Raw genomic sequence first — 8,434 nt, 5'->3', positions numbered from 1 at the left:
TAGGTTACCAACTTGCTTTTATTTTTCATGCTTAATTTTTAGTTGATGCTCTTAGAATGTAGTAAATTTGTAGTTCATGATCTGTTGGATAACCTTACTTTTTTTTGTTTCTATTTATATGAAATTGGTGAAAGGAGCATCAGCTATTTATTGTCAAAGAGTAAGTGGTGCTTTCCATGATTGGTAAATTATTTTTTTACATGATAGAAACAAATTATTGGTTTATCATGGTTTTTTTGTAAACATGGCTTGTGTGTCTATTTTTTAAAAAAGTGTGTGGGTTTTTTGTGGTAGCATTTTTCTTCCCAAAAGTTTTGGATCTGACATCAATTCTAAAAAGGTGTATATTTGGATTTAGAGACCCTAATGAGCTGTCTTGTGCCTTCACTTTTATAACATTGCTACTAGTATCCACAAGTTTTTTTTCAAGCTTCTAATATTGTGAACTAAAATGAAAATGCAAGCTAGCAATCCTTTCCTTGACCAAAACTTCATTGCCAATTCATGTGAACCATCACCTACCCTATTCTAATGTCGTGTGCAGTAGAATACCAACATCATCCCCATTTCTTCAAACTACTAGCATCAAGTCCATATGATCACTGATATTAAATCATTGATGGAAGTCCATGCTAATGATTTTGTAATTCATATCTTGTAATTTTGTAATGTAATGTATAAATAACAAAATAATGAAATTTGTAGTGGATTGCATGTATTTTAGTTTTTCATTTTTATATATTTTTATTATTCTAAACAATGTTAGTATTATGCTTTTTAACATGACTTATAAAAAGTTTTCATAAAATATAGGCTTTTATATCATTTTTATATATTTTTATTATTCTAAACAATGTTAGTATTATGCTTTTTAACATGACTTATAAAAAGTTTTCATAAAATATAGGCTTTTATAAAATAATTATGATTTTCAACATTTTTTTTAATAAATATAGGCTTTTACATAAAGGGAAGTATGCTCTTCAACTTGGATTTTTCTTGAAAAGTCTTCTAATATAATATAGGCAATTTTTTTGAAAAAAAAAAAAATAGGCTTTGAAATACGGACTAACAGGTATAGGCTGGAACCCGGATTAATCTGGGTTTCAACCTGAGTCATAACCCGGGATTTGAAATCTGGGTTTCGGTCTGAGTATACCCGGGTACCCAATCCGGTACCCGGTTAAACACTCTTAACTCTAGCCACCTTTAGGTTCGCAAGAGAAAAATGATGAAGAGAGAAAGAGGAGGTGATCCTAGGCCATGCCATTTGGCAAGCATGCATGTGGATTTCTAGAAAATATCTAGAAAGGCAATAATAAGGATTCGGAAATGCAAGAGGCACACACCACATGGCACCCATGCTAAGGTTCTTAGGATTTTGGAAATAGGGACAAAGGGGATTTTCAATAGAAGGGCTTGAGGAATTCCGAAAAATACCAAGAAGGAATGAGGCATGACACATGTCAAGCATGCACTTGTGGTTAGTGACTCTTAGTGCTCCCAAGGCGAGTGGATGAGAGAGTATTTAAAGGGGTGTGTTTATGGTGTTCAGACATACCCCCTAGAAGAGAAATTGAAAGGCCATTGTTCCTCCTTCAAAATTTTCTTCATCCTTTCTACTTCTCCCACTCACATTCCCATCATCAAGAGAGAAGAGAAAGACTTAGTTCATACTTTTGCCAATCCGACCATCATAATCATTAACGCCCATTTCACTTGAAGGTTTAAAGATTCTAGAAGTCAAACACCACTTTCTTCCTTTCCAAACATCACTTTTGTGTGGCCAAATAAGAATGATCCAAGAAAATACTTGGTGGAACCTAGCACGCTTGTTTGATCGTTGGAAATCTTTTTGGGGCTTTGTAAGTTAGCCTCTAACTTACCCTTGGATAATATACTAATGTCTTTGTGTAAACTTTGCATCATGTTATTTGTATTGAATAATGAAAGATTATGCTCAAATGTCGCATACTATGATTGGTTTTCATCTTTGTCTATTCATGCTATGTTCAAATGATACTTCTTGGAAATTCTTATTTAAATGCCATGTTTAGAGTTTTGGAAAATGATATATTCCATGTTGGGTCTTCACATGTTATATTCATATATTTGTATCTAAATGTTCTAATTATTCCAAGTCGTTCATGCGTGGCATATTGATAAGTATATGACATGGTTACATGAAAAGTTGCATCGTTTGATCACAAGTACATGTCATATGTTTTTGGGTTGTACATTGAGTGAAAAATCTTTTTGTCATGATCTTAATGCTAAGATAGGGGAATATCTTAGTAGAACTCTCATGTCCACTTTAGAGTGCCTAAATTGGAGGTGTAGCCTCTGAGTTGACGAAATATACAATCAACAGACTTTGAATAGGTTTTTTTAAAGGACTCTGGAGTAAAGAAGCCGCACCTAACGTTAGTGGGTGCAACACATTGAAAATATAATAAATGCGAACTGCAAACTGTCGTATCATATTAAATTAGACATACTCACACTCATTCAAAGGGCTGGCAATGTGATGCGGTAACTAGCTGAAAGCCCACTGTTCCTAGGGGTAGCTGTGAGGTGTCTACCTACATTGTTATATTGTTACTTGTTATAAGGTTACAAGATCAGTATTTTTTGAAAAAGGAACTCAGATGGGACAAAAATTTGTTTTTTCAAAGTACATGTTCATGCTCATGCATTCATACTCATGGTTTACCTTGGACATGGTTATGTTATTTTTATGTTTGTTTTTTATTTAACTTGCTGAGATTTCTTGAAATCTCACTATGGTAATTTTCACTACCATTTTCCTTGAAATGATAGAAGTTGTAATAGGATTAGAAGATAGCCAACAAGATGATGATTGGCCTAACATGATCAAGGATTGGTATACTACAAAAACTTTAGTATAGTTGACACCCACATGGAAGATGCATTGGACCACCGAATGGGAGGAAGCCCTCACCTTCGATAACCGATTTAAGAATATTGACCATTATGTGGAGATCATCTCAAAGTGCCTAACAGGAGTTCATGATCTTATGAAAGCTCATTGGGGGCTCAATTAGTTTCGATGAATATTGGGATGAAACAAAAACTGGAGTGTCAAGACATGTAACACAAACTTATATACCCCTGTACATGATACTTAACATGCAATACATCATATAATTGCATCTAGTAGAATGTAATATTCGAAGCAGAATAAGGGTGACTAAATAAAACATATGCCAGAATAAAACAACCCAATGTCATTCATAACTATCATACGTTCAAATCATATGGTAGCATAATCTTAGTACAATTATTCCTGATAAAAAGTCTCCATAGCTAAATCAACTACTTCATGCGTTCTAATGCATGAAGTCTCAAATTCAAGTTCTAACTTGATCTAAGCATTAAATCTAGGATGTCATAGCAAATAATCCATCAAAATAAACATCAAATCTAAGAGCCTCTAATTCATGCTTAAAATCATACTCTTGCATGTTCTTCAACAATCCAATTAAAGACCGAAATTATAAATCTTCATAATCCATTGTTAATCCATAGATCAAGGCTTTAAAAAAAATATTTACAAAAATAATAACCATTGAGTCAAGATCTTAGAGCTAAAATCACAACTTAAACCAAACAAACTCACTTTGAATCAATTGGTTTCTACCACTTCGAAGATCATGCAAAACCATTTTATAAAATCCTAACATGCTTTGAATCAAATCATAACTTGTGTAAAAATCATTTAAGCACTTCATCAAACCAAGATCTATAGAAATTCTCGTCTTAACAAGAAAAACTTCCAAGCTTATTGCCCTACATTCAAAACCAAACCATCATCATACTAACACTAACAATCAACCTCCAAACTTCCAATAAAAATAACCAATACTCCCCCCACACATTCAGGACCCATAACTTAAACAAAATTTAAGATTTGGAGCTAAGGAAAATAACTTACAAAGGCTGGAAACCCAAGAAGCAAAGCTACCAAAAAATTCCCTCTAGCTCTCTCTCGGTTTCTCTATAGAAAATGGTTGAAAAAGTGCAAGTGTGAGGAAACAAATGAAGGTAGTGTGGGCTATATATGGAGGGATGACTTGGTGGTTGGAGGAGTGACAAGTAAGGTAAGGTGGGCTTGTGAAAAGAGAAAAGAAAAGCTTATGGCAGTGGGGCTAATTTTATGATGCTACTACTGAGTGGGTGAGGGGCCTGATGTGTCTTGTTTGATTTGCCATCGAAGGCACTATTTAAGGTCGATTGTGAGGTGACATGGCAGCCAAGGCATGTCCATGTAAGTGGGTTGAAGCTTGTTGCAGAATCTTGGTTGGATTGGCTAGTTTCGGTGGACTAAAATGAGGTTAACAAAATGGACTTCATTTGGGGTTTGGGTTAGGGTTTGGTTCCAATCTAATCTTTATTGGTCAAATGTAAATTATCAGGGTGTAAGAGAGTGGATGAGGATTTAAAAGTGTGTACGTTGTTGGTTTCTTGTAGAAATGACTTAAACAAGTGGGAAAACACTTAGTCAAAACTGAGTACAAGCATTTAGGGTTTGGAGGTTTTAGGGTTTGGTACCCTAACCATTTGGGTTTCTGGTTGGATTATTTGGTTTAGGGTTTCATTAGAGTTGAAACCCTTTTTTAGTTCGCCAAATAGTGTTTGAGTAGATGAAATAGTGAATGGTGCAAAAGGGCATGATGATAAAGCTTGATTCACCCTCCATCACTTACACACTTATATTCCTCTTGACAAGTATCCGTAGGATTTTCAAGTGAATGATAAGAATTGTGCCATGTGTTCAAGAAAATTTTTTCTAGTGATCCTAAGTAGATTTGGACATCCTATATGACGATTTGATAGCTATTTGAAGCAGATGCCAAGTTGCGCTCTCCCGAAGGGTTAGTATTCACTTAAAAAACATGAAACTTTTTATTGCACCATAAAATCTTAAATATTTATATGAGTCTAATGGTACAATTCACTTCATAAAATTATATTCCTAAGTACCTTAGTTAAATAAAAAGGCAATTCTATCACTATAGTGAATCACGATCCGATTATGCTAATGGACTAAAACCTAATTAATCGCTCGATTCGTGAAATCCTTTAAGGGTTTCGCGAAATTTCTAAAGTTTAAAGAAATTTGTCTATCGAGTTTTTTTCAAGATGTTACACCTGCCTTACATGATCCCTACAAAAGCTCAACTTTAAATGTTAAGTTTGATCCTCTATAAATCTATTTAATTCAATACAAGGCCATGTCTAAAAGCTAGGCTGTTCTCTTTAAATATAAAAACCATTCGATGAATGATCTTTAGAGTTGCTCTAGTGGAAGAAATACCTCTACCCAGGAGTTGTTATGGTGGTATTTGTTACATTGCCCACGAGTTGCTCTGGTGGAAGAAATACCTCTACCCAGGAGTTGTTATGGTGCTATCTGTTACATTGCCCACGAGTTTCTCTAGTGGAAGAAATACCTCTACCCAGGAGTTGCTATGGTGGTATTTGATTCGTTGCCCACAATTTGGTCCGGTGGAAGACATGCCTTTACCCACGAAAAAGTATGATGGGAACAGAGCTGTTAGCCACGGGATGCTATGGTGGCGTTCTCTCATTTTCCATGAGATTGTCAGAAATCCAATGAACTTTTGCCATGAAAAATAAAGTCTTTTCACACAGAATATGCCGTGGCTAAAAACATTTAGTCCCCACCAATTACAGTCACCATGGGAAATATTAGTATTTGCGGCCAATTATACGCCACGAGAGTCCCACGGGCCAAACTTGTGGGAAAATCATTTTACCCACAAAAAAGGCATTTTTAGCAACTAATACCCCCCTTGGGGAAAACCGATATATCTTGTAGTGAGCTAGTATAGAATTAATAAGAGATACCATAGTCTTTTTTTTTTTTTAGAAGTAATAAGAAGATTTTATTCATACGAATGAAATAGGCATAGTCTGTGTACACAGGAGTATACAAAAGAACACCTAATTACATTCTAGCTAAGGAAAGAAAGTTATGGACATTATTTCCATAAAGTACAATGGCTGAAAACCACAGCATTAAAGTGTGCATAAAAAAATTCTGAAGCACCGCCATTGTGCATTCCCTATCTTCAAAGCATCTCTCATTCCTCTCCAACTATGTGCACCACATGATACACAACGGGATCATCTTCGACATTGCTGCCACTTGGGGACAACCTTGAAGCTCCTTCTAACAAGCCAATAAATCCACCACCAGCAAAGGCAATACCCAAACAATATCCATTCTTCTAAAAATCTCATTCCATAACAATAATCTTAAAATTACTCTATCACATAGGACAACAATAAATGAGCAATTCATGAGCCAAAATAAGACAAGCAGACCATCCAAAAACAGCAAAATATATAGAAGCAGTAAAAAAATGTTAAGGGACTTGGATCTAGCTAGCTAGTAAATAAGAGATCCACATGAAAAAAATTAGGTTTTTAATAATGAATCCCACATTTGCACAACCCATGACTATATCTAGTATTTCTCTAATTCAGGATTGAGTAAGAGAATCTTCTTAATTTTCTTTTGTGTTTTGAAGTTTCTGGGAAAGCAAACAGAGAAAATGTCATGGATCAAGAATGCATGGGAATCCAACAAAAAGCCAAGGAGCTGCGTAGGAAATAAGGAAAACAAAGAAAGAAATAAAAGGATGGGCAAGGCACCTCTTAACCTGGCCGCAAGATAGCTTCAAATAAGCACATTTAAATTATTATCTTCTCAGGGATGGAACCATATTAACTCATTATTGGACGGGCAAAGTATATATGAAAATTCTTTATTAAATAATGAAGTTACAAACAAATATATGCAATTGGTAACTGACAGAAATGTAAATGGAAGCAATGCTTGACAAAAATGAAAAGGAAAGAGTTGCATGAAAAATGAAGCAGTGCTTGACAGAAAAGAACAGAGAAACAATGTGGAGAGAAAATTTTCTGTATTCTATTGAATTCAAAATTGTCAATATAATTTGTACAAAAGGAACCTAATATATATACAAGCTCATCTTCTGCTGTTTGTAGACAGCACCTATTCCACAACTAACTAGAAAATGACAGAATACAATAGTATATGTACAACACAACAAATAAGACAAAAAAGGAGTGGGGAAATCAGTCTGCTGCACCTTTATGCAGGTCCTTTGGAGTATTAGCAGTAGTGGGAGTGGAAAGCTACAATACTCCCCCACAAGATGGAGAATACAGATTTGCTATTCCCATCTTGAGTAAGTGAGAGTGGAGAAGGGTAGAAGGAAGGGCCTTGGTGAGGAGGTCTGCAAGTTGGAGATGAGTAGGAACATGGGAGGTGGAGAGAGTGCCATCAATGATTTTATCTCAAATTAGATGACAATCCAATTCAATATACTTGGTACGTTCATGAAAAACTGGATTTGCAGCAATGTGGATGGCTGCTTGATTATCACAGAAGAGGTGAACAGCTTGTGGATGAGGAACTTGAAGATCAGTTAGGATATACTTGAGCCAAGTAATTTCTGCACAAGTGGCAGCCATTGACCTATACTCGGCTTCTGCTGAGGACCTTGATACTACTGCTTGCTTTTTAGATTTCCAAGAGATTAGTGAGTTGCCAAGGAGAATGCAGTAACCTGTGATTGATCTGCGCGTGTCAGGGCATAAAGCCCAGTCTAAATCACAGTATGCTATTAATTGAAGTGAAGAATGAGCAGCAAGAAGGAGCCCTTGTCCAGGAGCAGCTTTGAGGTACCTTAGGACTTTGTGAGCAGCTGACATATGAGCAGTAGTTGGTTTTGACATGAACTGACTGAGTGTGTGAACGGAAAAACTGAGATCAGGGCGAGTGATTGTCAAGTATAAGAGCCTTCCAACCAATCTGCGATATGTAGAAGGGTCTTGCAGCTCAATACCCGAATCCTTTTTAAGCTTGAGATTTTGATCCATTGGAATCTTGGTTGGTTTGGATCCTAAAGTACCAGAGTCTGCAAGAATTTCTAATGCATATTTGCGATGTGAAATGTGAATCCCCTTTGAAGATCTTGCCACCTCAATACCAAGGAAAAACTTGAGGGGTCCAAGATCTTTAATTCTGAATTTATCATTGAGGAAGGTTTTGAGAGTAGCTATGGAATCAAGTGAATCAGTGGCCACCAAAATGTCATCAACATACACTAAAAGGGCTGTAAAAGAGTTGTCAACAACTTTAATGAACAAGCTATAATCTGCTCTTGATTGGGAAAAGCCAAAATCTAACAAACAGGCAGTGAGTTTTGCATACCACTACCTAGAAGCTTGTTTTAAACCATAAATACTTTTCTGAAGTTTGCAAACCTGGTTAGGACCTCCCTTAGTGTACCCTGGTGGTTTGTTCATGAAAATCTCCTCCTCTAAATCCCCATGGAGGAATGCATTATTTACA

Source organism: Carya illinoinensis, chromosome 13 (assembly GCF_018687715.1).
Source record: "Carya illinoinensis cultivar Pawnee chromosome 13, C.illinoinensisPawnee_v1, whole genome shotgun sequence".
NCBI classification, from domain to species: Eukaryota; Viridiplantae; Streptophyta; class Magnoliopsida; order Fagales; family Juglandaceae; genus Carya; species Carya illinoinensis.
Note: the sequence above shows the minus strand (reverse complement) of the source record.